The sequence below is a fragment of the Triticum dicoccoides genome, chromosome 7B, assembly GCF_002162155.2.
Source record: "Triticum dicoccoides isolate Atlit2015 ecotype Zavitan chromosome 7B, WEW_v2.0, whole genome shotgun sequence".
Classification (NCBI taxonomy): Eukaryota; Viridiplantae; Streptophyta; class Magnoliopsida; order Poales; family Poaceae; genus Triticum; species Triticum dicoccoides.
The window spans coordinates 224,982,624-224,992,535 of NC_041393.1; the positions used below are offsets into that span (position 1 = coordinate 224,982,624).

The following is a 9,912-nucleotide window of genomic DNA, read 5'->3' on the forward strand; positions in this document are numbered from 1 at the left end:
CCGCGGCCCCCACCGCGGCCCCCGTCGCCGCGGGCCCCACCGCGGCCCCCCTGGCGGCTCCCACCGCCCCGGCCGCACCCCTCACCGGTGTGGTCACTCGGGCTCGGACTGGGACCTTGCGTCCCAGCACGCGCTACTTGTCGGATGAGTACACCTGCGCGGCTTCTACCTCGACGCCGTCACCGCTCCCCACCTCCGCTCGCGCAGCCCTTCGGGATCCGAACTGGCTGGCTGCGATGCGTGAGGAGTTTGACACCCTGCAGCGCAACCGTACGTGGCAGCTTGTCCCGCGGCGACCCCGTGCTAATGTAATCACTGGCAAGTGGGTCTTCCGCTATAAGACTCCTCCGACGGTTCTCTCGAGCGCTACAAGGCGCGTTGGGTGGTGCGCGGTTTTCGCCAGCGCGCCGGCGTGGACTTCACCGACACCTTCGCCCCGGTTGTTAAACCGGGCACGATTCGCGCTGTTCTCCAGCTCGCTGTTTCTCGTGCTTGGCCTGTTCACCAGCTTGATGTGTCTAATGCTTTCTTGCATGGTCACCTCGATGAGCAGGTGTTCTGTCAGCAGCCGACTGGTTTCGTCGACACCGACTATCCGGACCACGTGTGCTTGCTCTCCCGTTCTCTCTACGGGTTGAAGTAGGCACCTAGGGCCTGGTACCAGCGGATCGCGGCCTTCCTCCAGCAATAGGGGTTCCGGTCCACACGGTCCGATGCCTCCCTGTTTGTCTATCACCAGGGCCACGCCACCGCGTACCTCCTCCTGTATGTCGACGACATCATCTTGACTGCGTCCTCACCATCGCTTCTTTAGCAGATCACAACTCGCCTCGGCTCCGAGTTCGCTCTCAAGGACTTGGGAGCTCTCCACTACTTCCTCGGAATCGAGGTAGTGCGCCGGGCTACTGGCTTCTTCCTGCACCAGCAGAAGTACGCCTACGAGCTTCTGGAGCGAGCGGGCATGCTTAATTGCAAGCCTGCTTCCACGCCTGTCGATACGAAGGCGAAGGTGTCCGCCGTTGAGGGCTCTCCGGTGTCCGACGCTCCCTTCTACCGCTCCATCGTCGGTGCGCTTCAGTACCTTACACTGACGCGTCCGGACATTCAGTATGTTGTCCAGCAGGTGTGCCTTCACATGCACGCTCCTCGTGACACCCATTGGGCTCTCGTGAAACGTATACTTCGGTACATACGTGGCACCACAGCCATGGGTCTCACCCTGACGGCCTCGCCAGACACCAGCCTTGTCGCCTACTCCGACGCCGACTGGGCTGGGTGTCCCGACACTCGACGCTCCACCTCCGGATACTGCGTCTACCTCGGGCCCTCTCTGATTTCGTGGTCGTCTAAACGACAACCCACGGTCTCACGATCGAGCGCCGAGGCCGAGTATCGGGCCGTGGCCAACGCCGTCACGGAGTGTTCCTGGCTACGACAGCTACTCCAGGAGTTGCTATGTGAGGTCACCAAGGCGACGCTCGTCTATTGCGACAACGTCTCCGCGGTGTACCTCGCTGCCAACCCTGTCCATCACCGACGGACGAAGCACATCGAGCTCGACATCCACTTCGTCCGGGAGCACGTCGCACTTGGTCGTGTCCGTGTTCTCCACGTGCCCACCGATCAACAGTTCGCCGATGTGATGACGAAGGGGCTGCCTACCCCGACTTTCGAGGGGTTTCGGTCCAGTCTTTGCGTCACCAGCGACGCTTCGACTGCGGGGGGTGTTGAACATATGTACATGTATGTAGGTCCGGGTTCTGTATGCAGTACCTGTAGTATCTGTCTCCCTCTGTATGTACGTGTTTCTTGGGAGACAAGATACCGGTCGCACCCCTTGTACCTATATATATATGTGCCTAGGGCACGATCAATCAATTATCGATGCACCAAATCATCTTCTACAGTTTCATTATTTCCAGATGCACTATTATTTCTAGTCCAATTATTTGCTTGGCTCTTCTTCTTTGGGCGTCCTTATCATCACCACCAGATCTAATAGTACAGCATATAATACACATCTTCATTCATGTCTGGTTGAAATATTCCCAGGATCTTCTGGATGATCCCTAATTAACCATCCATACATGTGCAGCCCTCTCCGCATTATATATGCATGAAAACAACTACATTGATATGTTTACTTCAGAAAATAAACAAATACAGTATATAAATAAACATGCACACAATTATTTCGTCTGATTCTGACTGGCTGCTAGCAACATCTGGTGAGAGCGAGCTCACGGAATATGATCGTAGTGTGGAATTTCTTAAATTTTAGCTTGCGATCGGTCGGTGGTGGCGGCTCGTGCCGTGCCGTGACAACAAGCGGCCGCGCATTGGATACCAGGCACACATCGCCGAGCCCACCCACCGGGCGGACAGGTTTGGTCACCCTGTCTCCTGCTTTTGCCAGCTTATGTTTCAGCCGAATGGCAGCGTCACACATGACGACTTTTTAATCGGCGAATGATGGCGCCAATAATCGTTGATTGATAATTAGCTTAGCTCCAAATCAAAGCACGGTCCATGGTCTCTAATTTTGTCACTGGTCGCTTTCTGCCACCGGCTCAAGATGTCGCGGTCTGGCTAACAAAAACCATGAGGTTTGGTTTGGTATACCTCACAAGGTTTTTTTCTTTCCGTTTCAAAAAAAAAACAAGGTTTTTTCTTTTGTTTGCAGCAACGTCCTCATCTAACATATAAACGCTGCTAGACTACCCGCCATTCCAGCGCCATCGATGTTTCAAATTCATCCTATACGCTCGATTTGCACTGCTGTCCAATGACATAGTACTTTCCATCGTCGTGGTAAACATCTGGGCGCTCGTTCTTCTGTACGCTGCGTAATCGAGCTAGAGCGACTGACACTTGGGCCAGCCTTGCGCGCGGGCCAGCCTAGCAGCGACACGGTGTATGCTTCTCTTTGTCCGGGTGAAAGCGGGGCAATCGATCGTGGGTTACCAGAGGCTTTCGCGGGTTGGCTGGTCGTTTTTTTACCGTCCTCGTTTGCACCCAGCGGCGGCGCCTCCGCTTCAGCCGTGGCAGGCCCATCTGTCAGTGTCGCGGGTGCGCGGCTCAGAGACAACAGCGAGCGAGCGGGCGACCTGGGGCTAGCAGGCACGACAGAAAAGAAAAGGGGAAGCGGCAGCGAGAGAAAAGAGGAAAAGCAGTCAGACCTAGCCCGCGCCCCGCAGCCGCCGCCTCTCCTGCCGCCGCCGCCACTCATCCTCGTCTGCCTCTTCTCCTACCGCCGCCTCCTCGGCCTCGGCCGTCCCTGCTCTGCCGGCGCCCGTCGGCCTTGATCCGGCCTCGGCAAGAGGAGCTTGCCCTCGAGTAGGACTCAATATAAGGAGGGGAGCAGCAGCCGCGCCCCGTGCTCCACCGGTGCCCGTCGCCATCAATCCGTCCTCGGCAGGAGGAGCTCGAGCCGAGGAGCGCGACCTCGACCCAGACTCCGCAGGAGGAGGGAAGCAGTAGCCGCGCCAGCCGACGCCGCTATATCAGGCGCCATCTCATTCCCCATCTCTTCTGGTTGCACCCCCCCCCATGAGTTCCTTCTTCTAATCCCCTTCCTCTCTCAATTTGGTCTACAGGAGAGAGAGAAGATAAGACGGAGAGAGAGAAGGAGGAGAGGAGGGAGAGGAAAGGAGGTGCGGTGGCAGGGAAATCGTCGTCGGATGCGTCCTATATGTGGTGATGATCTCCTGCTTTATTTTCTCTATTTGTGTTTTGTTCTTACTTTCTTTCCAACTCAGTAATCATGCTCTTGCTTTTCCTTTGGTCTCTGTTGTAGATGGGTGTGTTCCCATCAAGTCGATGGTGGGGTTGATGTGCCCGTCGATTCGGTGATCCGTTGGCTGAGCTCGTCTTCTCAGTGGCAGACTTGTGTTCTATGGTAGTCGGAGCCATTATATGTGGTTGTGCAGTTGCTGATGTACAGGAGGCATCCGTGGTGTCAGTTCTTCATCGTCCATGCTTATCTTCTATATGCTCTAGCAGCCAGGTGGCTACATATTACCTTTTCTATCAATTTAGCTAAGCATTAGCAGACATGCAGTGTGCTTCTCATTGTTCTCTGAGGAATCTGAATTGGATTGATTTCGTGTGCTTCTTAGTTTTTGGTAATAGAGGTGTAGGAACAAGAGAAGAGAGACACAAATCCCTAATTGTGATTCATGACACCTAAGTACTACCAGATATACTATTGTTACTATGGCCAACACTTAGATTTTGTTACATATATGAGTCGGGGAGACATAGTGATTCTAATTATCGAGTAAAGTCATGTATATAGACTGATTAGTGTGATGTGTTTATGATTTTTTCTGAGGGCACCTATGTTTAAAAGCAGTGGATGTGGTGGCTTAAACAAAATTTGTGCAATTTCGCTTTAACTTCAAATTGTTGTTGGTGAGACTGCCATGTCAGGAACTCATGTACTTACAATACGTTCAGTTATATTAAAAAATGTCGTCTCATTTAAAAAATAACATCTCATTTCCCCCCTTGGTTCAGTTATGAACTCTATTGTACGTTCAGACTCTGAAGTAGTTATGCAAGAGTAGAAGAGGTTTATAGCCTCTGTTGCTGGTGGACTGACTATTTTATATGGACTGAAGCTGCAACTGAGGGTAGTGCTACTCTATGCTGGGCAACAGTAACTTAGGTCCTACTCTTTTGTGAAATTGACACACGAACTAAACATACACATTTGATTTTTCTCACAGTTTGTGCTCACACCAAATCAAGCTTTTCAAAGCATTATTACAGTGTTGTTTCTTCCTCTCTTTTAATTTTTAGATTGCTGTTTTTCTTGGTGACCTTCCTTGATTTGTGCTAATTTGTGCAAGAAATTTTTGGAAAACATGAATTCTTCTGCTTTACTGAAACTTGGATCTTCGTTAGGCATGAGTTGAGCTACCCTATTTAATATGTTATTCATAGGCATCAATAAACTAGACGATTTGCTAGTAGAAACAATTATAACTGGGACGTGCTTTCTCTTGACACTGAGCAATGGATAAATATTCTGGCTTATTTCCTTTTTGTATTTGAACATGATGTAATTGTGGAAGTAAGAAAGAGATTATTTAGAGCTCTCTGCCCTTTTATTTTCTTTGTGGCTAATCTCTAACTACCCTATGGACTGTGGTAATCACTTTCTCTTTTTACCATCAGCAGGATTTAATTGATGGAGTCCTGCTGCTAAAGGACGTGAACAGGAAGTCCTATCGCTGGATGTTTACTGTCCGAATTGCAAGGATCTGGGAATACATGAGTACAGACCCTATCAAATTCTATAGCTCTATTCATTGGCACACGAGTTGATCAATTTTGAGGTAATAAAGCGAAGTTGTTATCTGGAAAATACTTACCTACTTAAAGAAGGTCAAAATAGAGAAATCGTTGGCATAATTTTTATGTATACAATATACTAGCTTTCATATCTACTTTGGACACCACGTGGCACATCAACATTATGTACCTGAAGCGATCGCTACAGAAGAAAGGTACCAAACAAGATTAACTGTTTCTATGCTTCTCAAAATACTTTAGTATATGCCCATAATATCACAGTATGAATTACTATGTGGGAAGTTTGCTTTTTCTACCATCACAGAATAATAATTCATTTTTTAGTTTGATATATTCCGCGCCCAGTTAACTATTTGTATTTGCCAGTAGAATGCAGGAAAAAATACCAACCTGCTTGTGTTCCCAAGAGAATGTATTTTCTCCATACCTCAACATTCTTGATACATATGGTCATCTCTGTTCTGGACAGCACACTTCACGACCTCTCTTCATGGCACAAAACTGAAACTGTGCCATGAATATATTTTCCTTGCATGCTTGTCTAAATAAAGTGTGCAATACACATGGCATAGTCGCATAGATATACAAATCCCCTATTCCTGTGAGCGAAACTGAAGCTTGCTACTTGTGTAAGACCAGTCATAAACATTTCTGTGATTGTAGCTGATTCCCGTCAGTGAAACTTTGCCATGACCATTGTTTATTCAGTGAAATAGCTGATTCCAATCATCCATCAACGAGATTTGTGATAATCACAACAACAAGCTCATATCTTACAAATCCCCTGATTGGTGATTATCCATTTTATATGATGTTTTTTCATTTGCAAGCGCTGAGTTTTTTCCTTTCAAGTTTCTCTCTCTTACTCTATTTCATTAAATATATTTCTCCTCTCATTCCATCATTCAGTCTATCGGTTACTCATGATAAGTGATTATATGCAATCATCCGACAATAATTAGTACAGATAATTAGTTGTGCCAGGTTGCTACATTTCTGTCTCCTTTTTGCCAATATGAAATATGATGGCATATTAATATTTAGAGCCAGTCTCGTCGTTCGCTGCAGCATCACCCTTCTTTTCCGCCGCCCTAACTTTTTTGCACCCCGGGCCTAGCAGGCGATAACGGCGCCACGAGGATTCGCTGCCGTGAGGAGGACCCCGACCCGTATGATGGCCACCGGAAGGTCACACACTTCTTTGGCTCGCTCAGACTGGCTCCATTGACGACTTCTCTATGGTATCTTCTTGTGCAGCTTCACACCTGCCTGTGTGTCTTGCAAAAAAGTAAGCTACCTGGTAACTCTCTACTCTGCTTTAGCAGGCGTTTGCAGAGGAAGCCAAGTGATACATGATACTGGTAGTTTACTAATAATCCATATTGTTGGAATAATTTTGTCGCAAATATTTTCGTTGGTTGTCCTTTTATTTTATTTATAATCTTGCCTCGATCATGTCTTCCATTGTGCTTCTTCACTGAAAAGGTGTTCTGCATGTGTGCACTTGCTTGAGAATGGAATAATCTCACGAATTCTATTGAAAACAGAACTTGCTTATTTTAGTATGCTTAATGTTTGGTTTTAGTAATTATGTCTGCTTTAGCAGCCAGGAGCATCCCCTCCCATTTCTGACTTTGAACCATGTGCCCTGTTTAAACCAGCGTAGTTCGATGACCTTATGCAATTATTTGGTACAAAAAATGTGCTGATAAAGTATTTTTATTTTTACTTTAATGTGTTTAGTTTCGAGGTATTTATACTCCTGTCAATCTGCTCTAATCTGGTTCGCCGATATCCTGAAGGAATTAGACCATCCTATATCTTTTTTTTTTCTGATTTTGGTTGGATACCTGCTTAGATGGGTGAACTTTTAACCCATGTTTTATTGCTTGCAGGTGTATTTGTTGGGTTCCTCTTGGCGTGTTGAACAAAAATTGGCGGTCATCACTACTATTTAAAGTTGGTTTGATCAGTACTAGGGAAAACCCATATATGGAAGGAAATTATTGTAGGTGAGAGCATGGTACCCCGTCTCTTCCTATTTTGTTCCTTTCTTATAGTATTACTTTGAGGCATTATTTATACAAAAGAATCAGATTGAACATTTAATATCTTTATTCCTTATCATGCTACGCAGAGGCCCTTAGGTTTGCATTCGGGTGCTAATTGTTTAATAAATATCATGCATTAGTTAGCTACTAGATCATAATGGCGCGCGTTGCTGCGCTCGTCCTTTATATCTGTATAAGATATAATGATCATAATATCATAAACATCTGAAAACATGAAATATGAAAGTTAAGTTTACATATCTTTCTCATATTATTCACAAAAGTAGTAGGATATATGTCAAGTCTTTGAGTACTTTCAATTACAGTGCCTTGATGTAGATGACGCGTGGGTTACATTTGTTCCGGGAAAATCAACATGCTGGAATGACCCCATTGCACAAAATGTGATGGGGCAAAGTCGATTTTGTACTGTTGATGTAACTTTATTTTATTTATCAATTGAGAATTTTTATGCCGCTGCACGTACAAATAGCACCAGCCAGATGGTTTTTTTTTTGCAAGGAAAAAAAACCATCTCAAAGCAAATTCTGAATCTGAAAAGCACTTACAAATAGCACCAGCCAGATGGTTTAACATGAGGAATCTGTGCTATAATATGCTGGAATGATTATGTCATCTGAAGAGCACTTAAAATTACATGGTAGATCTCTCGATTCCTGGACCTAAAAAGTCGGATACAAAGAAGCAGCATGCATGACAAACGGAACTATTTTTTCCGATTATATGCATCGTTCTCATTTTATCGGATGCATATCTTGAACATTTTCTTTAAACCAAATAGTCATTACGCTGAACTTTTTTTTTTTCAGTTTCTTGGTAAAATGAGTTAAAACATGCAAGGATACTTAGTGTTAGAAACTGCTCGGATCTACTTTATATAAGCAGCTCATCCAGCCTTGGAGGAGTAGAAATCGGAGCAGAGCGTTCCACGACCCCACGTAGCAGGCATGCAATGGAGATGGCTCAGCCAAGGAGTAGCTCATGCGATTCTACCTCGTCGGTGTCCTCAATGGCTGACTTTGACTCAGGTTACAGTCAGTTTGTGTCCCCCATCTCCTCACGGTCGAGGCCCAGCTTCAGGCGCGGAACGTCGGAGGCCATACTACGCTAACCTAGCATCTAAGGGACATCCAGGGAAGGATGCCGGAGGTGTTGGAAATATGCCCTAGAGGCAATAATAAAAGTATTATTATTATATTTCCTTGTTCATGATAATTGTCTTTTATTCATGCTATAACTGTATTATCCGGAAATCGTAATACATGTGTGAATACATAGACCATAACATGTTCCTAGTGAGCCTCTAGTTGACTAGCTCGTTGGTCAACAGATAGTCATGGTTTCTTGACTATGGACATTAGATATCATTGACAACGGGATCACGTCATTAGGAGAATGACGTGATGGACAAGACCCAATCCTAAGCATAGCACAAGATCGTGTAGTTCGTTTTGCTAGAGCTTTTACTATGTCAAGTATCTCTTCCTTAGACCATGAGATCGTGTAACTCCCGGATACCGTAAGAGTGCTTTGGGAGTACCAAACGTCACAACGTAACTGGGTGACTATAAAGGTGCACTACAGGTATCTCCGAAAGTGTCTGTTGGGTTGACACGGATCGAGACTGGGATTTATCACTCCGTATTACGGAGAGGTATCACTGGGCCCACTCGGTAGTGCATCATCATAATGAGCTCAAAGTGACCAAGTGTCTGGTCACGGGATCATGCATTACGGTACGAGTAAAGTGACTTGCCGGTAACGAGACTGAACGAGGTATTGGGATACCGACGATCGAGTCTTGGGCAAGTAACATACCGACTGACAAAGGGAATTGCATACGGGGTTGATTGAATCCTCGACATTGTGGTTCATCCGATGACATCATCGAGGAGCATGTGGGAGCCAACATGGGTATCCAGATCCCGCTGTTGGTTATTGTTCGAGAGCCGTCTCGGTCATGTCTACGTGTCTCCCGAACCCGTAGGGTCTACACACTTAAGGTTCGGTGACGCTAGCGTTATTAGGAAGACTTGTATGTGACTACCGAATGTTGTTCGGAGTCCCGGATGAGATCCCGGACGTCACGAGGAGTTCCGGAAGGGTCCGGAGGTAAAGATTTATATATGGGAAGTTGTAAAACGGACACCGGAAAGTTTCGGGGTCATACCGGTATTGTACCGGGACCACCGGAAGGGTTCCGGGGGTCCACCGGGAGGGGCCACCCTTCCCGGGGGGCCACTTGGGCTGCGTGGGGCTGCAGCCAGCCCCTGGTGGGCTAGGCGCGCCCCCCTTGGGCCCATGCGCCTAGGGTTGGGGGGAAACCCTAAAGGGGGGCGCACTCCCTTGCTTGGGGGGCAAGCCCCCTCCCTGGCCGCCGCCCCCCCTCTAGATCCCATCTAGAGGGGCCGGCCCCCCTTGCCCCTTCCCCTATAAATAGAGGGGTGAGGGGAGGGCAGCCGCACCCAAGCCAAGGCGCAACCCTCCCCTCCCCAACACATCTCCTCCTCCGTAGTGTGCT

The 9,912-nt window shown here is 47.3% G+C and overlaps 1 long non-coding RNA gene across 4 annotated transcripts; it reads left to right on the top strand.

Moving 5' to 3' along the window:
* The first annotated feature begins 3,556 nt into the window (after positions 1-3,556).
* On the top strand, positions 3,557-8,567 carry LOC119335564. 4 transcript variants are annotated; one of them, XR_005161917.1, is made up of 7 exons: positions 3,557-3,696; positions 3,797-4,006; positions 5,182-5,513; positions 6,440-6,560; positions 6,645-6,680; positions 7,215-7,331; positions 8,201-8,567. It is a non-coding gene; the product is annotated as an uncharacterized LOC119335564 (long non-coding RNA). The 4 variants fall into 4 exon arrangements; XR_005161916.1 differs by lacking the exon at positions 6,645-6,680 and having other exon boundaries at positions 5,182-5,342; positions 5,442-5,513; XR_005161915.1 differs by lacking the exon at positions 6,645-6,680.
* Positions 8,568-9,912: the final 1,345 nt, after the last annotated feature.